The sequence below is a fragment of the Ixodes scapularis genome, unplaced genomic scaffold (genome assembly GCF_016920785.2).
Source record: "Ixodes scapularis isolate PalLabHiFi unplaced genomic scaffold, ASM1692078v2 PGA_scaffold10__122_contigs__length_95168666, whole genome shotgun sequence".
Classification (NCBI taxonomy): Eukaryota; Metazoa; Arthropoda; class Arachnida; order Ixodida; family Ixodidae; genus Ixodes; species Ixodes scapularis.
Window position 1 is genome coordinate 54626385 of NW_024609836.1, and position 27852 is coordinate 54654236.

Consider the following 27852-nt stretch of genomic DNA (forward strand, 5'->3'; position numbering starts at 1 on the left):
CCAACGTCAAATGTTTTTTTATTGTTTCCAGACATTAAAATACAAGGGATAGATGTCAGACTCAATTCAACACTTTTGTTAAAAAAAATTATATTTTAAAATATATGAACGAAATAGCTTCAAAATCATTGTCTAGACGATATCGTAAACGGTGTCGTTTTTTATTGCCTGTGAAACTCATACTCTAATGTATTGATTTATTCTCGCTTCTATTTGCAGGGAGGGCGGAAAAAACCGACTTCATTGAAGCTATAGACAGCTTTTCTAAGTCTCTGGAATTGGCTCCCATAACAGTGCCGCTAGATATCTACAATTTCATCATACACCACCATCCTTTCATGGAGCCTTTTTTTCGACCTGGTTAAAAAATCATCATGAGTACATCAAGTAAACTTTTCATCTAGGCTTTTTTTTCCGAATTAAGTTTTTTGGAGCTCTCTTTTCAAGAAGTCAAAACAAAAGCTTGTCATGTCAATTCGAAGCACGTTTTGTTATATTTTTTACCATAAAATAGACCGATATCATCAGCCAGTTTGGCGACGCCATCGCTTACGTAATGAATCCATGGAACTTTAGTAATTTTGCACGAGTGACAACCTCGGTGGAACTCTGAGCGTGTAGAGCCCGAGGTGGCACTTGAAGTCTCGTGCACTACCGCCTGGCTCGAGAGGAACTGAAGTCATGGCGGCTTCGCGGATACGCCGAACGCTCTCTGAAATCAGTCCATTCTGTCCTCTTTTTTCTTTCTTTCTTCATCTTTTGTAACATCAACAAAATAAATATAATGTCGGTGCCAAACGGCACCTCTTTCAAATGATTTCAGCGTCCTTTTTTGTTTTTATGCTATAATATATTAATTATACCAATGGTCTCAAATACGCGGCACGCGGGCACCATGCGGCCCGCGACTTGCTATGACGCGGATTGTAGGCAACCGCCTACGAGTCCCGGTTCCCATGTCTCCATCACTAGGAATGGCAGGCGTCATAGTGATCTCCGCTCGCCGATTCATTTCCGCTCAAAAAAGTATAGCTCTGTTGGGTTTTTTTTTTTTTTTTTTAACGTATTGACATAGTTTATACCTATCTGTTTTCATTCGGCTATTGTTTCGCTTTATTATATGCTTCCCAGCTTTTTGTCATGCTGAACACCTGTACAACAATTCCGCTACTAGGCCACAAGCGCGAGATCGTCGTTCAATAATGCATCTCGGCTGCGCGAACTCTCGATCAGCAGGAGCAACTGCCAAAAGATAAAGCAACGAGCTCAGGATCAGAGCCTTAAAAAATGTCACCATTAAAAGACAAGCTTTTTTTTCAAGTTTTCTTATAAAAGTCGTCAGGAAAGGAAAACCTCCCAAATTAGCTGATTGTTTATGTTTTGTTTTTTTACCGACGTTGAGCTTGGTTAATTCCTGAGTGAATTGAGCAACGGGACAGTGTACTTTCTTTCTTGTTCTATTAAAAATTCCAGCACGTTGGCGGGGTAGTGCTTCTGTAAATATTTTTATTACATCAGGTAAGGCTCGAAAGTAGTCATACAAACAAATCAAATCTATAGGTGTAACTGGCAAAACTGTGAGTTTACAAAAATCATAGACCACGAGGTCTCTTATTTTTGAATATTTTGAAGTCACCCCGTCTTATGTTGACCCTCGACCTTTCCGGGGTGGACTATCTGACCCTCACGCTCGTCTGAGTTTCAGACCCCTGCGTATACAAGGATCGAATGCAGTTAGTAATAGACGCATGCGAAACTGCTGTGCGGTCTGGCACCACTTTATGCGGGGCTTCCATCCGCCATCTTGCCTGGGTTTATTTTTCTTTACGTTTCGTTGTCTTGGCGACGTCGTCGCATTATTTTCTCAAGTTCAGACATCTCAGCAACGGCGAAATTTGTAGTTTTTGTGCGTTTATTGTTGAGAAAACGTTTAATTGCCGCTTGTGACATGAAGAAGGTGTCATTGGTTAATTAAATAAAACTCCTGGTTTCCTACTGTTTTGTCATCGCTGCTGAAGTGTGGGACCCCCAGTTCTAAACATTTACATCCCTAATGCAGAAATTTTCGATCCACGAAAAAAATCTAAACTCCATTTACAAACTGTGCTCCGTATTACGAGGGCAATTCAAGTTGTAAGGTCTAATTGTTGTTTCTTCGGATGGTAAGATCGTAGAGAGGTAAAAGGCTTCTTAAAATGTGCAAAATTTCATTGGAGAGTGAGTACACAGCAAGCAAAATTGTTATAAAGACATCGAAGGGTTGTGACGGAGCCTCATATTACTTATGTTTCAGAGTCTAGAAAGGGCGCAGTTCACGTTCGGACAGCAGCGTGCTATTATTTGTATTGTGCAAATCCGTTGAATCAGTGACGGCTGCATCCCGCAGACAAGTTATCGACACAAACATTTCTTTACGCATTAGAAAAAAATAAAAAAGCAAGCGACTGGAAAGGCAGCAGTCGTTACCTTCAATCATGACATTGCTCCGGCTTATCGGGCGACACTTATTCAAACGTATTTTCACAAAAGCAACGTTAGGTTGATTCCACGAGCTTTGTGCCCTCCTGGCCTTGCACCCAGCGACGTTTGGTTGTTTTCGACTATGAAAGACACTCTTCTTTGCTGAGAGTTGTTGAGTCAGTTCGCTGTCGCATCGGCAACGCAGCCAGCACCATTCACGACTCAAGTAAAAAAAGATGGCGGTCGGCTGGCCCACCGCCTCAGCAGAACGTTAGGCTTACGACAGTGGGAAGCGATTTGCCATCCTGTTACTCTGCTATGCTTGCGACGTTGAACCAATTCATTTCGAAGGCCGCTCACAACGGTGAGCGATCGTGAAAGCTGTAAACTACGTAGGCTAGTCATTTGTTTGCGAGCTGCGGGCTCACTAGTTGCCGTGGCCACTGCGAGCAGAAGAAATGTTTTGGTTCGACGGCACACAACGTGGACGATGACGGAGGCTTATTGCGGAGAAGGCGCCGTGTAACCGAGCTTTCGGTTGCACGTCAAAAGATCCCCAGGTGGTCGAAATTAATCCTCAGTCCTCCGCTGGGGCGTGCCAGATGCCCGTCGTTGGTTTGGCACGTAAAACCCCCAAATTTGACTTTTTTCACACAAGGTGGACGATCGTTCAAGTTCAAGATGACGGAGACACACCACATACCTTTACGGTCGTTCAGATACTTTTTACTCTATTTAGCTTCGCCGACCTTCGAAATTCTGATCGGTAGATGTAACGTCAGCCGCCTTGTCTGAATCAGCCATACGCATGGAAACACTAGCCGCCACGGCTTTGCACGCTACAGAATGTTTCGTGTGTTTATTAAAAGATGGCGCTGCCGTACAAACGCAATGATCATCATCACTTACACGGTTCCGCCAGTTTTATGATTCGCTAACATACGTTAAATTTCAAGTACGGTTTCGCGGAACAGATCAGAGGCACCGTTCACGATTTCGGAGCCGTGTGCTCCAAGAACGACTCCCTAAAACTCCGTATGATAGTGCACCCGACCGGCACGAATGCATGAGCCAGACTCCTGCGCAAGCTGGATTTATGCCCTACGTCTCCTGGTAGAGTTCCAAACTGACGACTCCCTGCGTAGTGCAAGGTGATGTTGTAGAGGATAGTGGTGCCTATGAATAATAATAATAATAGTAATAATAGTTTATTGTTTTCGTTTTACAAAGTTCAGGTCCGTCAAAGCCCATGAGGCTTGACGGAGCGATTATAATGAAGGATACATTGTTACCCTCGAAACGTCCCTTTAATATCTTTGGAACCAATTTAAATTGTTATTCGCACACTTTAAAAAAAAAGGAGCCTGCCTATTTTCTTTTACCTGTTCCAGAATATTTAGTAAAAAAAAAAACATAACCACAAGGAATAAAAGGGGACAGAACAACGTTTGAATACAATATTTTAGACGTTATTATTTTCTCTCTTTTGCTTTCTTTACCAACTATGCATCAACAGTTTGCATGCGAACTAGCTCTCATTTTTATGTCAAGAAATCATTTTTATCAGAAAAAACTTGAGGTGGATTTGCTGTGTCGACTGATGTGAGCACTGCATTCACCAGGTACATTCATCTACATCTACATCCCTTCATATCTGTATCGCTTCACTCGACGCACCATCTGTTTCAGTTGAAAAATCTAATAAGCGTTTGAGTTGCTATTTCATACAACTATATCGTGAAATCGACGCACATGTCTCTGCACACACTTTCCGCCGAGAAGTGAAAAAAAAAAACGATCCAATCTACCAAATGATTTTATTGCTTTCTAAAGATAAAGTTTCCTGCGCTGTTCAGATATCTTAGCAATTAAAGAAACCGACAGAAATCCGTTCTTCGCTTTCAATGTTGGGGGAAAGTAATTGGGACTGCAATCTCAAAAAAGAATGTTTATAGTCTTAGACCCCTTTCCCGTATAATATATCCCAAAACATCAGTTCTACGCGCGGCGGACTGACGTTAAACCGGCGGTACCAACTTTCACGAGCGGCTTGATAGCCGAGTTGTACAACTTATTAAAATAGATGACGTACATTTTAGTGAATACACAAAAGAAGCAATAATAATCGGGTGTTCTTAGCCCTACTGCAGAACCTGTGTGTTTTATTTTTTAGCAGCGTTCGAGACGTACCTTAGCTCTTTAATAAGTTATATCGCACCGTTATAAAGCGCCTTGTAAAGGTTGGGGCCGTCAGTTTGACGTCAATGCGCTGTACCTGGAACTGAAATTTTGGGATGAATTTGAAACAAAATACTGTAATACCACTCCCTTTTTTGGAGTTTAATTCGGCAACCGTACCTACGCAGAGACTCGGTAGTTCCGCTTTGGTTGAATAGGACGTTTCCGGCATTGTTTCAAAGGCTTTATCTTCAGAGCAAATCTGGAGGGTCTGAAAAACACTTTTGTGCGAAAGTCATAAATAAATGAGGCTTTAAATTGTCCTCGTAGAATTGAATAGAACGTAACAAAGTTCAGACACGCAAAATTGTAGATGCAAATTGTGCAGTCATACTAAAGTAAATCTTGTTTGTGTGTAGGACCAGGCAACCAGCAGTAACGGATATACGCACAAAATGATGGAGATTCACATTTTCCAGCAAGTCATGTGTAAAAAAAGAAAAGAAGAAAGCTAAACTGCAATAAACAACTTGGAAGACTATCACAGTAGCTTAGAAAATAAGGCAAGAACAACGACATTACACTGTAATGGTGGTGCAGCTAACTTCTGCATGGATGCACAGCAGGCACGTAGCCAGAGGGGAGGCCCATGGGGCCCAAGGCCCCCCCCCCCTCTCCAAAAAAAAAATCTTCCATTTTGTATGGGTCTTCCTCTCCCCCCCCCCCCTCCTTCTCATACAGTATTTTGTCATAGGTGCCCCCCCCCCCCCCCCCCGAAACAAAATCCTGACTATGTGCCTGATGTACAGGGTAATGCATTATCAATGGCCTGGTGCCGTTCAGGCCGGGGTCGGATTGGTTTTCACGTTAACTAAGATCAGTTTTATACTAAAAATTATACGTGTCGGCCGCAATACTAGATTACTTTCAATGTTCAGTGGTAAACAAAACATAGGAGCTTGTTAGCATACTAAACATTTATTTTCCTATGAATATTTCTTGTGCGGGCGCACATTTGGACAAACACGTAGACTGCCATTGTAGAGGCCGTGACAGTTCGTAAGTTTGGGCTCATTATACGTTTGCATCCCACTAAAGGTTTCCATGCTGTGACGTTTCCTGATATACAGGGCTGTTTTTTTTTTGCTTTTTTTTAATCGAATACAGATTTTTTTTTTAAATAATGCCGTGAAAGCTACACAAATGTGGTCTACGGAAGTGAGCTATATATGGCCAAGAGGATATTAGGATTAAGAGAGAATGCAACTAATAAATGACTAATTTACAACAATGCAATAATTAGATTTATTTAAACATTTTGTGGCACACTTTTATATTCAAGAAATAAAGAAAATTGTGTTTAAGGCCGGCCCAGTTGGTTTTTTTTTTGTTTTTTTTTTCCCCATTGAGCACGCAGTTTGAGTTATTCATTGTCAAATTTTGTTCTGGAAATCTGTCGATACGAAAACCAAACGCGCGATGCCCACCGGAAGGACAAGCCTCGTTTAACGCCGGAGTGTCACGTGTTAATGACGAATGTTTCGTCACGGCGGCACCGGAGCTGATTGCAGTCAGTGTGCACTGTGGCAGGAAAACTAAAGCGTTAACTAATCTTAATAATGTCCTTCAACACCATAGGAATATTCACAAGTATTGTTCTACAGCCGGCGGGTTTTGCTTTTGAAGGACCACTCACTTATGGAGATATGCATTTAGACACCCCAGAAACTCCATGGGACGTAGGACCGTCCCCCTAGGTTGTGTAAAATTTAGTACTACTCCATGTAATTTGTGTTCAGATTTATTGGTTACTGACTCCATTTAAGGTACAACAAACCACTTTAACTCGAAAATAAACGACACGTTTCATTGTTTTTCAGGAAATACCTTTGGTTTGTTCAATGTAAGAAAAGCCAAGCTCGATATATAGCAGCAAGTGGAACAAGTGTACGAATACAGATGAATCTACATAAAAGTACCATTTGTTCACTTCTCCCCCAGACGAGTTTCTCGTCTACTTAGTCTTATACGTCATAATGAAGTTTATAATTTTAGGTTTACTACACTTCAAGGTGGCTTTTGAACAACCATGAGACTGGAAATATAAGGAATCCCCCTAAATTATAACATTTATAAACGTCGTTTTTCTTTGATATATGGTATGTACCTTCTAACGGTGCCACGCTGTTGTTCCTTATTTTTTTTATTTCTTATTTGGATTGATTGTTTAATAGGACACGAGCATGTCCTTTAACAATTAATCAACATATTATGCCACAAGGTATTGTTGGCTCCACGCCAACCAAATGCCCCAAAAACTACTTTGTATAATAATGCGTATTTTCCTTCTACTTCTATCGTTTCGAACAATTATGCGACATATTTATTTAGTAGGTATTTGTCCCGGTGTCGGTGTTTTTTTTAGGTTTCTTCGCGTGACATTTTATACCGGTGAAAGAAAACAAAGTTATTGAGGTTTTTCACTGGACTGAAGAAGGACATGCCTGGTTCCGAAACGTTTCTTTTGTGAATCTAGGAACGCCACAGAAGACCTAAACCATCAAGGATAATATTCTTTGATGCCCCATTCACATCTAAACTGAAACTCGGGTGGAAGCTACGTGCTCGTTGGAACAGCCATGCGTCCATGTTTCCTCTTGAGATAACCGGCAGAGAGCAAGGTCAGGTGATAGAATGGAAGTGGTTCATTGGTCCAGCAGACGCGTATCTCCCGCCGCGCTGTCAGCTATTAGAAATGAACGCGGTATACTTCATCATACCCCATTTGTTTCAGCCGAGACAACATATACTTGTGTCTGCAGAATTCGGCGTAATCACGGAAATTCAATCTCCAGCATAAGTTCGCCCCTCTTCGTCTCCACCGAGGATTCGGTGATTCAAGTTCGGCATTTGATTTCATATACATTTTACAACAAGTGTTTTATTAGCCGTTTCGTTATCTCTGGAAAAAAAAAAAAGAAACGCCCCGGCGACACAAACTCATCATTTTATTTTTCACGGAAAGTGTTTCGTTAACAGTTTCGTTATATGAGGTAATGAAAAACGCTCCAATTAGACCAAACCAATTTTAGTTTCACCACTGTGTCAATTTTTCTTTCTTTTTTTGTATATTTACCGGCGTCCTTTATCGTGGCGCTTCCTGCAAGTATTACTTTTCCTTGAGATTATATCGATTAAGATGTAACTTATTACTTTTTTTTTCGTTCCAACATGGGTGGCAAAAGCACGTCTGCCAAGGGTTCGTGGTTAGTAGAAATGACTCAGGCATTTCTGTTCACATCCACTCGTGCACTGCCGCTTACTCTCGCGAAGATTTGGTGAGTTCCATTCACATCAAAATTTCTGATTCTTGCTCATGTGTCCGTCCCTTCTGCCATTTAACTGCTGTTGTTTTTGTTTTTCTATCCTGTTCTACATGTCCGTGCATTCTTTGCTACCTCAATCCATACGTGTGTTTCACATTTTCGGCATAAAATGTCAGTAAATAATCAACTGTTTCTTTGTTTTCAAAAGACGGTACGAAAAGTAATTACGCGAGAATGTGAGAGCTACGAAACCAGTTTTGAACATGTGTCTCAGGTTTATCAAACAGAAAAATAAAACGCTGACCTGCATAATTGCAAGACACATTCGGAGCTCTAGGAAACGAGGATTTTTGGGGCAATGTAAGTTGTGCTTTTCCTCGAACGTGGTTGAAAACTGCTATTTCCTCTTTAATAATTACGCCCGCGAACTCAAACAGAAATATCAGGCTACCTACGGTATCTTGCATTCATTGTGCCGGCCTTTCTTCCTCAACTTATAATGTACCTTCGCAGAGTTGCATGGTATCATTTATTCAACATTGTGGGAGCTTCAGTGTGACATTTGTTTACCCTGAATTCTTTTTTTAATTAGTATAACAAATGCTTTAGTAAAGAGCAACAGCAACAAAAGCAACCAGATATATATATATGTTCATCATTCTTGTCAGTGATCCAAGATAAAGCGTTGTATGTGCCCCGATGGCGATAGCGTCGGCAGCCACCAGGGGGCTCGCCTGGTACACCCAGCGCCACGGAACGCCACGCCGGAAAAGGCATGATGAAAGTCAACGAACAAGGGGGACGCTGTCCCGAATAAGAAAAGCCTCAGCCACAGACCACAGGACGGGGTTATATGCGCGGAGGCCCGCCATGAACAGCCACGGGCCAAGCAATTACATGTTACTAATAGTCCTTTGCACCTAACATTAAATGCAATTTCTTATATTCGAAGTGTTGTTTTTCCTAGTTAGGTATGAAGCAAGGCAACTTCCTCACAGGGTTAACTCAATACTCGTGTGCGTCACTGTCCTTTACAGGTGACCTCAAAAATGCAAGTTTATGGAATTCGTTCCCTATCCTTCCTGGCGCTAGTTGGAAAAGCTGAGTTTGTTGATTTTGTTATTTTGCTAAGCTGACCAATTACACTGCATTTATATTCGAGTTTCTATGAACGATCGAGGTCATCTGCATTTTTAACAATAATCTTTTTGTCTAAACAATTTTCAGAATTTTAATTTTTTACCTAGGCTGTGGAGAGAGTCAAAAACGTTACGTATAATTGAATACAGTTCGCAAAAAAGGTCCAGGAGCACGTCCTTCACACCAGATTGGTAATTTAAGTAGTCAGTTCAGCTGAGACTTCGTCCGCTTGTTGCTATTGGGGCCCTAAAATAATATTATTTTACCCGCTAAATTTAGCGGTAAAATGTGCGTGTTGTGACCCCGACACCAATCCAGTTTTCCCGCTAATTTTTTCCGGGGCATATTGACGTCACGCGACCTATACAACTACTCAATTTCCCCGCTAAATTTAGCGGCAAAATGTACGTCACTAGGCACACTAGTTTTTTATAAGGCACTTGAGGCATTATAGGACTGTGAAGGTAAAAGTCGCTGCGAATTTTTTTAAACCCAGATTTTCTTCTATATACTTGTCGGTACATTTCGCAGAACAACGGATATGAGTAATGTCTTCGACCTAGAATTTCGAGCTTATGCAATTCCATTCGTGCTTTCGTGTCGGCCCCATCTGTTTTCGCAGAAACAGCAGGCATGTGTCGTAGTTGCTATATGCGACTTTATTTGAGCAGTTAAATCTCCGCTATACTCTCTGACTCATTCGTTTTCGGCGATAATTAAAAAATTAAAGATAGGTTGTTTTTTTTTCACAGTAAGTTTTTTTTTTATTCACTGCTCCGTCCTCCCAGATTTTGAAAAACGCTGTGACGACACCAATCCATTTTTTTCACCCTTGCGCCGATATTTCTTTCTTTTATCGGTATCGCAGTTCAATCACCATGGCGCCCGGTGCATTTCTTTATTTGTTTCAACCACTTGTAACGGATATAATCACTCTTAACAATTGGCGCTTGACTGCAGATGAACATGTGCAAAACGTTCGTGAGCAGTATAAATGTTTAAATGTTTAATGCCTTTATGTTCAATTACACTCCTTTACTGTAGCCTACTCTAGAGAATATTAGGTGAGTTCAACTCGTATCGATATTTTTTTTTGTTGTTGAGTCATGTCTTGTTTAAATGACTGGCATCCCAGCCACCAAACTTCTGTTGTTGTTTCCTATTTTCTGCTTTGTATCATGGTATTCTTTGCTAGCTTAAGCCATACATGTGTTCCAAGTTTACCAGAAGAAAGCATTAGTAAATATTAAACTACTTTTTTCAAGATTCATAAACGACAGCTAAGAAATGTTATTTTCAAAATAATGATTCCATTATTAAACCAATTTTGAGCTCGTATTCATTGTTAAACAAACAAACAAACTAATAAGACGCAGTACTTGCGCAGAGGCAAGGCCGCACTGGAGCTCCCCACAAATAATAACTGTTTTTAGTATGGTGTAAGTTGCAAAACCTGAAAATGGGTGGAAACTGCGCAACTTATATTTGAAAAATTACGCTCCACTTTCTTAACCACAAATTTCACACCACCTATTGGCGGCTTGTATTCATATTTTGTTCAGACAAGCACTGCTGCAATGGAAATGACATGCGTGCCTTTGCTCAGCCAGCAAGCAAAACCTTTAGCTTTAGAAACGCCAAAACAAAACAGAAAAAGAGTGAAACTTTCCGGCTAACTTCTGGACTTCTGGAAAGTTTTGTGTTCTGCAACCCTAAAGGTTACTCCACTGGTAAGGATTGTCCGGGACACTTGTTGGGTGGCATACCCATCTCACTTTCAGCCAATAAAATGCCTTTATTGTCGTGCTGTTTACAGAAATGAATGACCACATTCTTAAACACACTACTCTCTGTTGTGGGGTTTTCAGCAACATTTCAAGGACCACAGTATAAACCAATGTTCTGGCATCTTTTCAACGTAAAATGGGCCTGTTGTGAAGTTGTAGAGTTGCATTCTGTAAACCTTGTACCTAGTTTATTATGACACCTTTTTGGCGTGAAATGTTTCACCATTTACAATCCAATTCATGCATTGACATATAGACGCATTGTCAGTTATGTCTAAACGAGCCACTCAACGATTCGCTCCATAGCTTGGCAAGCAGAATTTGTGTTCATTCTTGACAATGACCCAAGAAAAAGGTGAACGCGATCCTTGTGCGTGTGGTTCACTCTTCCTCGCAGCTGGCTGCGAAAATGCAAGTTCTTGGAATTTGTATCCCGTTGATCTTTGTGCTAGTCGGTAAGTCTAAGTATAATACATCTTTTCAAAACAATGAACAGTTAATTACGTCCACTATATTGTTTTATACCATAAGCGTATCACAATGCGTTTGTCTGAATATTTTATCAATGATCGGAGCTACATGCTTTTAAGTTAGTAGTCTAAAACTTCTGATTATCCACCAAATTGATTTTATACCTAGGCCATGGAATGCGTCTTAAACCTAGCGAGTAATAGAAATATAGTTCGCGACGTAAACGTCACCACGACACCTTTTCACATCACTTTGCCAATTTACAAAGTTAATTTAACTGTAATTTTGCTTTCTTCCTTCCATTTATGCATTAGGTTGATACTACGATTAGTTTTACCTTTATATTCAGATTTTAAAAGTTATGGTTTACATGTAGTTCACTTATTCAATATTTTATTACCAGATTTATACTATTTCTATTCGGGAACAGTAAATTCCGAAACATATGGCTCCTTAACTTAGCCGACGGCGTTACAACCGTATAAAATCCCCTTTTTTTAAAAAAAGCAATTGATAACTGATTTCATGACTAAAACACATGTTGCGATTTTTTATTGACTATATATTTCATTGAAATCATTTCAATCGTAAAGCTGTCATTGGGTCGCATCCAATTTTTGCTTAATATCCTGCGTCTCTAAAATAGACAAGATGTTCTTAATTTACTCTTATCCGCAACATAAAAGCGACTTTATACATATCCCATATTTGACAATTGACCCTTATACCTTTTTTCTTTAAATTCCAAATCAGTTAAAAAAATTAATCATACGTTTTTCTAGTTCAAGAACTGCTAGTCTTAAATTAGACTTAAATATACACCCTCCCCGCCCCCCTCCTTTAAAAAAAAGTGGGAATACATAAAATAAAATTTGGGCAAGCCATTCTGTTTTAGGATAAACTCTAAGCAGCCAAGTGCGCTATGTGCTTAGCTACATAGATTTCATTCTTTTTTGTAATCAATGTTTAAAAGTAATGAGTATATTCCAAAATACCTAGTCTTAAAACTTGAAAACAAAATCACTTTTTCCATTGTGTTCATTTTCCCCTCCAGTCTTCGTCTCACCATCATGACAAAGTTACATCAACCCGAATAGCACGAGAAGCATTTAATGAAGAACTATCATGGCATTTTCCCCGTTCAATTTAGTGGTGAATCTATATTGAGGTGGCGTCAGTTTTCCCGCTAAACATAGCGCAAAAATTCACGTTGCGTGACCACGTGTCGGGGCTTCGTCACGTGACCACATCATCTGAGCTCAAGTCACGTGATGTCGATTTCTACGAGGTTGTTCAGTGAGGTAATCGTTTTCACTGTAATCGTTTTCACTCAGCACAATCTGTGCTATCGGTCTTCGTTGGCAGGAACAAGCTTGTGTATTTTCCCAGGTGTTTTCATAATAAGAGTAATTTTATCAGATATTAAAGTTAAAATTCTTTAACAAACAAGCTGCTTATGAATTTCTGAATTAGTGCCATTCTGATAAATTAAAAGCCGTGCACGGGTTCACTTTTGGAAACAATAGTGAATAAAAGCTTCCTAGCGCAGAATTTAAAAAAGGGGATCTTTTAAAGCGGCAGATCGGACGCGTACCGTGAGCATGAAAATAAGTTAAATTGGATCATGTTTAAAGATTCAAACATGTTTTGTCGAGATGCTAATTATATGGCTGCCAATTAGCATTTGGTTTCACAAATTTCACATAACCAACAGATTACGTTACCGTAAGCTAATCTGCATTGTACTTTGCTCACAAGCATTCCATGGTAAAAAAAGAATATTACAGTAGTAACAATTTTAAAAGTTATTAGAAATTAGAATTGTTTATGTCTATTTACATGTTAAGGCTATGTTAATTATTAGAACTTTACGACCCTATCAATATTTCTGATTTCGTTTTTCGCGAAACATTTCTTATCGTAACATAAAGTGCGTTTTTATTTGAAATATAGTTTTGTGAGAATACGATGGTTCAGTTTTAGAACATTTATTGTGTTTCTTTCTTGCTTCTGAGTATATAAGTAGCACTAATTACATATTAATTTCTATTTCAACTAGTTTAACTAGTTCAAGAGCTACTGCAGCAATCCATACTCTTGGCTCTTCGTGTCAAATGATGTCTGCTTTTCGTCCACCTGTGGTGCCGGAAAAAGAAAAACTTGCAAGCTCCTAAATAATGTGCCCTGCCTAAACTTGTGTTTTCATTTATTCTCGGCAGCTTTTGCGAGAGCAGCACCAAAAACATATAACACTGATGCGATGGATGGCAGAGTTGACAAAGAAGCACGTAAGCATGGCTCATTCTGAACAGCTAAATGCCTGATAATGTCTTGCTTATTAACTACACTGAAATTGATATGCAATATAGTTTCAGCGCATGGGTTCTATTGTAGTTTCTTATAATGTATGCCCAACATTTTGCGGGCACCAATAGCTTAAGACGCGCGGGGTGTGGTTCATCATCTTTATGGTTCTTGGTTTATGATTTTTTATCGACTAATTTTATATTTTCGTTGTTTGTGGAGCGATAATAAGGTGCTAGAGACTCGCGAGCACCTCCCAGGCAGCTCGAACCATTGGGCCGACATTGACAATGTCTTGGAAAAAAAGGGCCATAATTGGTTCATTGTGTCCTCTCTGTAACCAACATTGGGAATGACTAGGGCAAATGAGGCCACGATTGGCCCCGCTTATCCTCTCTAGCACCAATATTGGGAGTCCATTGGAATTCCATTGGACAAATTAGAAACCACTTCTAATCTGGTGCCAATGAGCTTCCGAAGTCGCCCAATATTGGAGGGTCATTGGCGCCCAGCGGAAAAATTGGATACATCTTTCGGTTAGGTGCCAATAGGCTTCCAATGTTTTCCAATATCGTGCAGTCATTGGCACACCATTAGATAAATTGGACACCATTTTCAATAAAGTGCCAATGGGAATCCAATTTTGTCAAATATTGGGCAGTCATTGGCACCCGATTGGATAAATTGGACACAACTTCCAATGAAGTGCAAATAGGTTTCCAATGTTTTTCAATATTGTGCTATCATTGGCACCCCATTGGATAAATTGTATACACCTTTCAATGAAGTGCCAATGGACGTCCAATGTTTTTCAATATTGTTCTATCATTGGCACCAAATTGGACAAATTGCACACCATTTATAATAAAGTTCTGATGGTCGTCCAATGTTGTCAAATATTGAGCCGTCATTAGGGACTTGTAGTAGATTGTTTTTCTCCTCCGCTACGGTATCCCCGAAGAAAACGCCGCAGCTGCGCATGCGCGCCCCAGCCTTGTGTGCATAGTTCAAGGTCTTGTGGCGGATTACGGAGCGCTATCTGGGTGCTTAGCGGGCTGCGGAAACGCTCTACTACAATTCCCTATTGGCACCCCATAAAATAAATTGGGAATCACTTCCAACGAAGTGCCTTTTGGTTTCCAATGTTGTCCAATATTGGTAAGTCAATGGCACGCCATTAGATAAATTGAATCTCATTTGAAATAAAGTGCCAAATTGCTTTCAATCTTGTCCAATATTGCTTAGTCATTGGCACCACATTCGATAAATTGAAGTGTCAATGGGCTTCCAAGGTTCTCCAATTTACCACTTCCAATGAAGTGCTAACATGACTACAATGTTGTCATATAATGGGTAGTCATTGGCACCTTACTGAATAAAACGAATACTACTTGCAATGGCGTGCTGATGGGCTCCAAATTCTGTCAAATATTGGGCAATCATTGGCATCCCATCGGATAAATTGGATACCAATTCCCATGGAGTGATACAGTGCTTGGAATGTTGTCCAATAATGGGCAGCTATTTTTACTCCACTGGATAACATTGATACCAAGGTATATTAGGCTTTCAATGTCGGATGATATAGCAAAGTCATTGCCATTTCTTGTATAATTAGGATAACCTTTTCAACAAAGTTTGTATTGGTTTCTAATCTCTCCCGCGATTGGTGTCATTTGTATTCAATTTGATAATCTAAATACCCTATTCAATAAGCTATCAAAGGATTCTTTTATAATTATACAAGATTGGTAATTCACCGTATCCACAGAACCACTGCGTTCTAATTGCTTTAAAATGTTGAACTATACTCGCATTTTGTTGAGTAGCTTAGATGAAATATTGAAATATATTTATAAGTTTGCAGAGTAATTCAAATTCACAGGACAACCGGGATCTCAGTGTCCTTGTGGCCGTTCAATATTTACGATATCAGAAATTTTATGAAAAACGTCAGTTAAATAGCGTGTCTATATCGAACCAATTTAATATGCTGCATTGATGTTTCCCCGAAACATGTTCGGATCACTAGCTTAAGCGCCAACATCCTTGCTCTAACTTATGACAAAACAAGGTAAGAGGTTCTGTACGCCTTCATATTTTGTCAGAGACTTGTGGCATAAACGCAAAGGTAGTTGCGCCGTAAGTAAATCCGAAACCCCGCTCTTTACCGCACCGCACACTCGAATGCCTCTCGCGAGTTCCAATTAATCTTTCGAAATTCACCCCAGCAGCGAAATACTCGTCATCTTCCCAAGCCGATGGGTCCGAGCTGCTTTTTTTAAGTAGTTGATGACCACATGAGTGCATTCTTATTGCATTGCGCAGAAACTTACATTTTATGATGTTTAGAATAAGTGTTCAACATTTCTCAAAATATACAGGCCTTATCCTATGCATTTTCACCGATCCCGTCATAACTATTGTAAATTTCACGGCAAATATAGCTATAATTGCCACGATGAGACAAAAAAGCTGTAACCACCTCAGCAACGGCCTGCAACATTGGTATCTCCGGTTTGCTTGTGTAGGCGTGATTGCGTTATGCGTAAGTTTCACATAATTTTATGTAAAATGTGTGTGCTCAAATGGCAAAGGAACCTCTGACATGGTACTAGGAGAGGGCTAGCTTAAACTTGGAAGTCGTAAACGTGAAAAAACAGACAGAAAAATAGACAGAGATACCGCGTGACCCCCATCTGTGGTTTAATACATCTTCCATTCGTGAGCTTAAACTATCTGCTTCATATATCTCATTATGAAAGCCACACTGAATCTCAATTTGAAATGACCCGCACTTCTACGGGCCATTTTTACATTCAATATTAAATGTGTGGCCCTTAAAATAAAGGATAGGAAAATGAAATAGGCAGTAAAGACTCACGAGGAGGAAGAAGTATTAAACCACAGTTCGTAATCCAGAGGCATCTATGTTTTTTTTTGTTGTTGTTTTTTTCTCTCTTTTTTTACGTTTTCTTCTCCTAAGGTTATGCTGACCCTACCCTAGTAACATGCACCAACAAGCTGTACTGAAGCCCGTTACTCAGCTGCTTTAACTTACACCGGAAGCAATGATTCCTGTCCATAGCGAGCAAAAATGTTCGCAAATCTGTATTTCAAGGGGGCATTTTACCTTTTGTAATTTCAAGTCATAGCTTCGTGAATGTGAAGAAGCAGAACTCGATCGCTGGAACCTTTCTCGACGGTCTCCGGTGCACACAGTCGAGCCGCGCCGACAGGTGTGTTCGGTGCTGATATGAAGATGTGGCGCAACATATAGCAATTGCGAATTGCCATATGGGTGAAGAAAATCAAAGATAATCGTCGCGTAATCTCACTTTCTTGTTTCTTTATTTGTGTTGCGGGTGTTATTTGCTGAGGGGCAGAGAAAACGGCGTGGCGCCTGACTGCGTCTGTGGACCCCGAATTTAGTTCAACAGCTTAAAAGTACATACATAGAATAGATATTAAAAAAAGAATACAATACTTGCCTCATCACGTAGCAGAAATATCAATAATTCAAAACGCACTCGCTCTCAAATATATAGCAGTATAATCGTAATGTAATATTCCTCAAAAAAGTGTAAATGTATATAAACAGCCCAATTTTAAAAGTCATGTGGTGAGACTGCCGATACACGAAGGGAACACAAAAATGACACCAGCTCGTTCAAAAAGAAAATAATGAACAAAGGCTACGGATAGCATATAACAATAAAAAATACATTTATATCATTAAATTATATTAAGATTACATCATCTTAAGAAAACTAAAATGCGATATCACTGCAAACAACGGATCGCCTAAAGTCCTGTTTTAAGCTAGGAAATTACAATGTACTTTTAAGTTAACGCCGGAACTCTAAGACACACAATGCCCAAAATGCAGGAAATCTGCCGAAAACGCGTCTCTTGCCTCTGCTTATCTGCTTTCAATGACTTTTGCTCGCACCCTCGATAACAGCGACGACAGATTTGGTAGCGCAAATTGACCTTCAACGTCAGTGTCCGTCGTAAAAATTTCAAGCAGGGTGTTGTCATTTTTTTTACGAGAACGGAAACAAAACTTCATATTTCAAAAGGTAGCGTGCACCACAAAAATACGGGTTTGATAAAAATCGGAATTTATAGAAGGAGGAGTCGTTTTTGCGCCTGATTTTATAATCAACCTCGTTACTTAAGCCACCATCTGTAATTGTATGCATACTGTATGCAGGGTGCTGGGTTTGAATTCAAACGGATCTATAAAAAAGAAAGGATTGAGATTAAGACTGGCGCCGTCTTCATCAAGTATTTATCAGGCTCGGTGAACATTAAATGAGGGGATAATCGTCATGGTACGTTGGCTAATTAACTAATATCCGTTAATGAACTTTTTAAACATTGGGTTTAGCGGTCATGTTGCGATAGAACTACTGGCGGCCACTACTGATAGGGACCAAGCCATTTAAGAAAAACGAAAAAGTAATACATTTTTAGAAATTAAGTTATCTGTTTTACATTCCTTGCCCGACTTCGAAATTGTACACAAATAGAGCTCCGCAGGCCCTGCCCACTATGGCGCTAAGAAGAGTGACGTTGTTGTTTCAGTGACGTAGTCACATGTGTCGTCGGCGCAACCACCAAGAACACCCTACCGAGATAATGACGACATGACTGAAACCACTACGTCCCTCTTGCACGCATTATTATGAACAAGGCTTGCGGGGCCTTTTTTTACGCACAAGTTTTAAATCGGGCTAAAAATTTTAAATGTATCAATTAATATATTAAATCTATTACATTTTTGTATTGATCTGTGCTCCAATAGTAATTGCTTACAATACTGCAATTGCAACATGACACCTAAAACAAATACTTAAAAAGATTACAACCGGATATTAGTTAACTGGCCAAATTACCATGCTGGTTATCCCCTCGTGTAATGTCCTCTGAGCATTATCAATACACTCAAGACAACACTAATCACACTCTCGGCTCCTTTTTTTATTTTTTCCAATTGAAATTAGACCGCTTGCATGTATTATGAACCTTAATGGTCCCTTCTGTCCAGACAAATATATCCTTTTTTTTTTATTTCGAACAGCGTCTTTGGAAGCAGTACCCGGAACCTACACCGGTAATGGAGTAGAAGGCCGAGCTGGAGAGGGTAAGGAACCATCCAACTTTTGAATGCCTAATATGAAATTTGTCACAAAATAAACAAAATTTAATAAGTACATTAGTTTCAGTACCCGTTCAGGATTATTTTAATCACTGAAAAGGTATGCTCTAAACTTGAGAGCGCAATTCCTGTTGCCTTTTTTATCTACCGCGCCACATAACATTTTTGAACCTTCACAAATATGTGAATCATTTCTATATAGAACTTATGTTAAAAGGAAAGTGAAATACTTCTTTCAAAAATTAAAGTAGAGGTTGATTCTAGCGTGTTTCTATCTCGTGAATCTCAAATATTACCTTCAGTTTCCTCTAAGACGTAACAAAACGCGAGAAAATACAAAAAACCTCAGACCAGTCGTGACGGAATAAAAGAATCTTTCAGCCATCCAAGCGCTTGTCGTTCGAAGGCCGCGCTGGCAATTGCAAGCCTGCCAGGTATATTCACCCGCACTGGTACGGACGTTACGTCTTTTGCTGCCCTTTTCAAAATAGCAAGAGTTCGCGTGCATAGCTTTGACAGGCGCTGAAAATGCGCGAGAGCAGAGATTTCGAAAATACCTTTCGTGACGTCACATTCCGTAAAGAAGGGCCTTCGACGTTTCTTTTGAAAGGCGTTTTCTGCAGCATCCATGCAACAAATTAAAAAATAATTTGAATATTTGAGATCCTGGAGGTCAAATGAAAATGATTTAAATGCGTGTCCTCAAATACAAAACCGCTCCAGCATTCCCTTTCAACTTGCGCATATTTTGCCGCTCGTGCCATACCTAAGGTGACTCAGTAGGGATATAGTCGTTACCTATTATTATAAGGGATAAAGAAGTTCACGGAGCGTTTTAGATCATGTAGCGCAAAGTTAAACGTCGATTCAATTTTGCATTTAGATGAGTTACATTCATCGACGTACTATTTCTATAGTTATATTTCTTAATAGTGGCAAGAATGTCTTATTTTCTCTATTATGCAGCGGATACAACTTACACTTTAAAGAAAGTTCGGTCTAATCAGAAAGAAAAAAAAATTCCTTTCCACTAATACGGCTTACAACAATGCATCCCTACACTTGACCCGTTAGAATATGCTTCTCGCAGCCATAGCAACAATTAGAAACACCGCTGGTTTTAGAACTACAATTACTAACTTGTTAAAATTTATTTCGTAGTAATTTTGCTGTTTTGACTTTTTCTTCTTTTTACTTTAATAACTATATTACTTTGCTTCACGCTTCTCTGTGTGTCTTCAGTCCTGAGAAAAATTAAGTGAGATCAAATTAAATAGAAAACGTACGGCCGAAGAGTATCCGTATTTACTGGAACAACATAAGTAACCATACACATTTTCTAAGAATTTGTGCCAATACAATTGAGCTCTGGGAATAACATTAGATTCATTAGTTTTCTAAAACACGTGACCTGACTTTTCCAAAAACAATATTTTCACTACCCTGCTTACGTGATCCAAGGTGTATTTATTATCAAGGTCAGCTTCACGAGATCCAACATGTTCAGAAATAAATTATGACGTAAAGAAGAGCAAGCACAAACGCTGTGAATTGAACGCACCTCACTCGTTTATTTTAAAATACTGGTTATCTCAGCATGTGAGAAACAAGACAAAAGAACGAACAAAGTTGGTACAGAAAACTTGGAAAAAGCATCCTTAGAATCAAATAAGATTATTACAGAAAATGCTGCCTGTTACACGAATGCTTACAAAACATACTTATTTTTTGTCTAGTTTGATGTTAAAATCTGTTTTTTAAATAAACCAAACAACTTTATTTTTCCTTGCGTTTACTTTCGTTTCTTGTTTTATCGTAGCACAATTTGGCTTTGCCTGTGGCTGTGACATTATCATACACATGATCATGCATTTGCGTGCCTATAAGCAACCCATTTTTTATTCAAACATACTGCTGCCTTCGCTCAGAAACGAGGCAAGCGTGTGTTGTCACATGTCGTAGGAGAGGCGGAAAAACATGTTTCTATATAGACTATACCTTAGTATGATACAACGCAAAGGACATTGCGGGATAGAATGAAATGATATCATATTACGGTCAAGCACGTACTGACATTTAACGTAGGAAGATAGAACAGAATGACAGCATCGAGAAGAAACAACATACCCGTAGCAAGTCGAGATTAAATGCTCTATAAAATTGAAACTCTTGCAAATTTTAGTGTTTTTATAAACTGCGGCCTCTTTCGGGAGGCGGTTTTGTGTTTCAATGGTAATAGGTTACAAAATATTATATTGTGTGACGCTTCTTCTTTTTAACGCGATAGCGTTGAGGAGCTCGTATCGTGGAAAATCCGGAGTCGGCGTCGGCGGGACTAAAAATCCCATAGTGCAAAGACAAGTCAAATTTGGGGTATTTACGTGCAAAACCATAGACGTGCATCTGGCACACCCCAGCGGAGGACTGCGGATTAGTTTGAACCACCTGGGGATCTTTTGACGTACAACCAAAAGCTGGGTTACTCGGCGCCTTCTCCGCAATAAGCCTCCGTCAGATTGCGGGCACCTCGGCCCGCGATTCGAACCCGCCATATGGGGATCTGTAGGCCAATGCTATCGCCTTAGAGCCACCGAGGCGGCTCCCATAATGCAACGCGCGCAGCCACGTGCGACGTCACGTGTTACGTGACACGTGACGTGTCGCGTGTGACGTCATATGTGGCTCCGCGCGCTGTAATATGGGATTTTCGCGCAAACTTTTGCGGAAAGTTTTTTCATCAAAATTCAGCGAAAACTGTTCCCGACACATTTAGCGGAGCTAACTTTCGCAGGTTGTTATGGTCATGGCGAAACAGCCACGTGTGACGTGAAGCGTCACGTGACATTACGTCACACGAGATGTCATGTGACGCCACGTGACACGTGACGCTACCGACTAGACCATGCACACACGCTTGCATGACTTGAGAACGAGCACGGGTTTATGTGTGAAGGCTTTGCAAACGGGCCCGATAACGCTAAGGTGTTCCACTCTTAAAGGCCGACGACCAGACCCGAGATTCTGCAAGACAGAATATCCTCCTCACTATGGGGGAGGAGAAAACAAGCAACGGTGAACAGGATAGAAAGGGGAGAGGGGGAAGCGGGTGAAAAGTGGAAAGCGCGAACTGGTCGTCCGTCTTTAAAGGCGGTGCTTTAATGTCCCTACGTTTTTGTTTTTGTTTTTAATTCCTTCAAAATTCATTTAAAGCGCACAGACTGTACCCTGTCAATACATATATTAATAAAAGGAAACCTGAAAGTGTTTATTAAACTATGAAAAGCTAATGAAACATATATGAAATCGGGATCTTCCATTGAAAAATATACATTTCCGAATATTTAGAAACGTACATTCAAAACTATTCTCCATAACGTTTTGTGTTAGATGTTTGTTTAATGGCGGAGATTCTTACATTCTGACATATTTTCTCCTCTGTATTCTCTTGGCAGGGAGTATGGATGCAGAGGCCGTTGTCGAACAAATATTCCAATGGGCGAAGAGCATGGGCTTGGTACCCATACAAGCTCCGAAGAATGTGTACAATTATATTATGGAAAATATTCCTATCCTTGGCCGTTTCATCAAATCTGCTTAGGAAAATATCCACCGTATATTCAAGTCATTCGTAATATTAGCTTTGTCCAAAGCTACGTTTTGTTTTTGTTTTGTTTTTTTCCTGTGTTTTGGGGGATAATGTAATAAAAGTGTTTAATGTGGACTTTCAACCAGCTGTTCCGAATCTGCATTTTATTAAGTTATCAGTATGTATTTTTTGCAATATCAATAAACAATAATTTTTTTGCGGCCTGGCACCTCTGTCAAATGGTTTGAGCGTAAATTATTCATTTTACATATGGATAATGCTTTTCTTTTCACTGGGTGTATGGTGTTTTCACGTTTGTTGACCATCTAGATGCTATTATTCAGACTATGCACTACACTTATACAAGTCATTTAAATATCTAGTCACGGTGTTCTAATTACACAGACGTAAGTTGATCCTGCACTTTTTCTTTCGTCAAACCCCAATAAACACTTCCCAGTACAAATTACCCACGTCCAACATCCTCAGGTTTTCCTAGAAGATGTGGAAGACATGGCACGAAGCTTGAACGCTTTCTCATTTGGAAAACTGAGGGAGCCTTTATGGACAAATGTTCTGGATGAGAAACTATCGACATGAGGCTGCAATGGAAAGGAGCCTTCCTAGTTTGAGACTCCTCTCCATCGTTGGCGCTTCGCGATGACTGGTGCCTGAAATGCGTCTTCAGTGGTCTGCTTACCACGTCCTAAAACAAGGTCCTTCAATGCCCCCTTGTTGGAATCATGGAAGAGTCAGGTTGTCGCCGGCGGTGACCCTGGCAGTGTCCCACCAGCGCTGGTGAAAATGGCCTCGCATTTCACGGAAGCCTTGAGTGCTAGAAATTGGAACTTGGAGACGGCAGCGACACTCGCTTTAAGTCGTACTTTTCTTTTTCCGCAACATTGCGCACCAACTACCGGGATTGCGACATCCGACAACATGACACTCCAACTTTTGTCACTTGTGACATTATTATTTGCCACTTGGGAACCACTTCTGATGTATGGGGGAGGGATAGGAAGCAAAACACCCCAATCGAAGACGCGTTCCAGGCACGGTACCAGTACATAAGCTCGAAAAACATACTGGTTTCAAAATAACTACAAGTAGTTTTGTATTTCACTTGCGTGTCACGTTGCGTGCCACAACAAGGGAATTATATCCGATACTTAACAAATGTTTACCATAAGTTACAGATCCCAATCTATTACTATTTATTTGTGGCACTCCAAGTATATTTTTGTATGCTGTTGACATTTTTGTAAAGTACTAAAGCTGCTATAATAGTTCGCATTTTAAAGGTGTGTGTATCTCGATTCGGCTTTCCTGTCGATTAACGGTGTTCAATCAAAAATTAGTACGTAATATTCATTTCCTTCCGTTCGACCAGATGTGAGAGGGGTAATGTTGAAGTGCCTCCCCTAGCACAATCAAAACCAATTACAAACGGCCAGATCTGTTTTCAATAACAATCAACGTACGCACTGTGCTTGTTTGAAGCCGAAACCAGAGCAGCATTGCATGGTTTGACGTCGGTCTCAACTGCGACTTGTCCTATATGCCACCTTGCATCAAAGAGGTATATGCTTCCGGGATTATTCGTTTTATAATTGTTTTATTTAGAAATATATGGTTATGAGTGACCTAATACCCGTGCCACAGGGGCAACTCGAATGCCATTTACAACGAATGACATTTGAATGATCGGCCAATCAGCGCGCGACACTCCGAGCGTGGGGCGTTCCACGCGCGACAGATCGCGAGCCGATTCGTCGATCACACGAATCTCAATCGTTGTAAATGGTATTCGAGTTGCCCTGTAGCATGGGTTTTAGTTCAAGCAGTGGCGTAACTGGTACCTTTATCGACCACACCTTTCGCATTGCGGCATAAATACTATTTTTGATACATGATTAATAAACGTTTTGGCGCAACCCTTAGCTCATATATTTCTGAAGTAGCACGCCTAAAGTTTGCGAAGCCTAGGAAAATTTGGAGATCTATTTTTACTTCCCGACAATATTAGGCCCAACTGAGGAGTATAGTGAATGCCATTTCATTGATTAGGCTAAAAACTTAAGAGAACATTGGTATTTCAAATCGGTTCACTTGCACTCCGTTCGTGTACGATGCAGCTGGATGAGTGCTGAAAATAAGCCTCCCAACATACTCATTTTATAAAATCTAAGATATCGCTTTTTTTTGCTGGGGTTATCTGCGACTTATGAAACTAGTGACCAAAGAATATTACATCTCGTAAAATGTAAGTATAATTGAAGGTATGTGTAACGTTGTTTATCTAAGCGAGTTATAGCGTATCTGCCAAGAGTTTTCTGGAACAACTCCAAAAATATTAACCATGATGAGGAGGAGGATTTCACAACGCTTCGTTAGTCTCCTTCAGGAACCGACAAGTACTGCGGCAGCCAGAGAAGGAATCGACAAATTTGAGCGGGTTTGGTAAGTTACAGGGGAAAAAGGAAAGCAATAAAAACGACCGTCTGCATCCTTTGGTCTTTTTCCTATTTTGTCTTTCTTTTTGATCCCGGGAGGACATTACTCGAGACACCAGCATGGCAATTTCAATTTATTTAGGGGCAGAAAAGTGCCAGTATTGCCGAAGGCGTCCGAGAAGCTCAGCTGAATTCTATAGCAATCAGTGTGTTATATCCACGTGGATGGTCGTACTGTAAATCATTCCACCAGCTGAGACAAATCAAGCTTAAAATTAAGTTGTATATGGTGAGAGGGTGGGAAGAGAGACTGGCTCAAAAGCACATTAAGGACATGGTGGAGCCGTTTTGGCAGTGCATCAAAGATTCTGATGTAAGCTAGACGGTACACAACGTAATAAACAATAAACAAATTCGTTACCGTTGCGCACTGACGTTATAAAACATAACAAGAATAAGTACAGCGACTTGACAAACGTGAAAAAAAAATTTTTTGGGGGGGCATAATCAGTGTGTGCAAAGCTTATGCAAGCCAGATCATCGCATTTTGCAGTGCGCTTACTGATGATGCTGCATGGGAGTCGAAACGTCTCAAATAAGTTTGAGCATACAGTATATTATGTCACGTCAGTGTTCTTCGCTGCAGGATTTCTAGTCTTTAAGGCAGTGGATAGGTATCAAGCTCCCCCCCCCCCCCCCTTTTTTTTCAAGGGCAGATTTCAAAAATATTATCGTGCAGTTTTTAAAGCGCCGATGAATAAAAGTTTGGAAGATGTACCTCTCGATGTGTCTAGTGGTTTACACAGGGTTGGCATAGCGAAGAGTTAGTGCAGGTAGCGGATGTAATTCGTTGGAGATCACATTTGTTCTGAATGTTCTGTTAAAAAAACAAGGAGGTAAGAACATTTACTGAGCGTAATGCGTCCTGCCCAACACATAGTGGAGATTCCTTTGATGACCAGCCATTGGGCCAGTTCTGCGGTCTCGAGACGTTGACCATGAAGGACCAGAAGACTTTCTTAGTAATTAATGCCTGCGCACCCCCTCCGTGATATCGCAGTAGCTAGGCCAGCGAGTGGAAAAGCGAACGTCGGCTGGACGCTGGGTTTTGCGGTGCCGACACGCTGGTTGGGCGTCCTGTAGCTTTGGTTGTAAATAACGTATGAACGCTACCCGTGGGTGACGGCAACCTAATTAATCGAATTACAAAAATTTCATATGTAGAAGTCCACATAATACTCTGACTTTTGGGGTTTATACTATTAAGTTACGACGACTGAAAACGGTTATGACAAATAATAGCTAAAATATCTTTAAAGCATTATTTAACTTGATCTCCTTTATAAAACCAACGCGATGTTCTGCAATTACCATATCTTCTTTTGAAACACTTTTTTGGCGTCCACGCTTATGCCTAGCGCCTCGCAGGTGGTTTCTAAAAGACAAAATAAAAGCAACAGCACGCTTTCAGCCTCTCACCACAGTTTGGACTGCCACTTCTGTATCGAAGAAAATGTTCGAGAATAGGTGGCGGTGCACCTGGCGGTTTATTTGTTTTATTCAAAGAGTAACTTTTAAGACAATGAAACAAGTAAATTCGATATGAAATGTGAATGATCTACTACGTGTCAGAGTACCGCTGCAGCAAAACTCACTAAATAGTGCACCCATTCACCTCACTCACCCTCACCAATCAGGCCTGAGGTGAGGCTAAGTGAGTTCATAAGCCTCGAAAGCTCGCGAATTTGAGCTTGAGTAAGGGGCGTGACTTCGGTGAGTTCATGAATTCGATGAGTTCATGAGTTTAGTGAGTTCATGAGTTTAGTGAGTTCATAGTCATTGAGTTCATGATTTCACGAGTTCAATAAGGGGCATGAGTTTATGAGGTTGGTGAGTGCATGAGTTCGGTGAGGAACGTGAGTTTGTGAGTTGGGTGAGTTCATCAGATCGAAAAGGGGCGTGAGTTCGCGAGATCGGTGAGTTCATGGGTTTGGCGGGCCATAAGGTCCCTGGGGGGCCGTGAGTTGGATGAGGGTTTTCAGCTTGACGTCGAGGAATGGCGGGTCATATGACTTCTCCGTACATTTCCGGGCAAGTTGGGTCGACACTCGCTTCGCAATGGCGCTGTTAGCTCGTACCTCTGGTTCTCTACGCGTGATAGGAAAGGAGGAGATGCCTATTGATTTATCAGCGCTCTTCGGCTCCGGCTCGCTTTGCGGCGGCCATGGCGTGGTCTTTTTCTGCCCGTCGCTGCTTCGTGGCTGTATGACCAGAGAGCGGGCAAGGTCCTCCCGCTCGCCATGGCCGCTCTCGTGTACTGCGAGGCACCGATATACGCGTGGCGTTTCATTGTTTCGTGAAAGAGGCAAATGGGCACCAGGCCGGTAGGCCTGAAGGCATACACTGATATTTCGAAGGCGCTAGTATTATGCACGGTCGCTAGTCCTGAAGCGAATAATAAAATGAAAGCCCACTATGAACTGGAGTGATTCGCATGCATACTTGTTTGTTCAAGTTGTAGCCTTGAGTTCGATTAAAAAAGAAGTACGCATACACGCCTTCGTGCTCGAGTACACCTGCAAGGCAGGACTAGTTCGCACTTGGGTTTAAAAGCTGCTACAATTATCTGGTAGCATACCAAAATTCATCCACTCTAAAAAAAAAAAACGTGCGTCTGCTTTACCGCACAACACTCGTAGAGCCAATCACCGGAACTTACGGAGGCAGCTCAGCGAATGACGATGCCGAAACATATGTTTACACCAAAAAATGCAGTCTGAGTTGTGACATTAAGCAATGCAAGCGTGACGTTTTGCATTGCTTAATGTAAACTCAGACTATGTTTTTTGGTCTAAACATATGTTTCGGCAACGCCATTTGCTGAGCTGCCTCCGTAAGTTGCGGTGATTGGCTCTCCGAGTGTTGTGCGGGAAAGCAAACGCACGGGCTTTTTTTTAGAGTGTTCGATTGTGGATTGTCATAC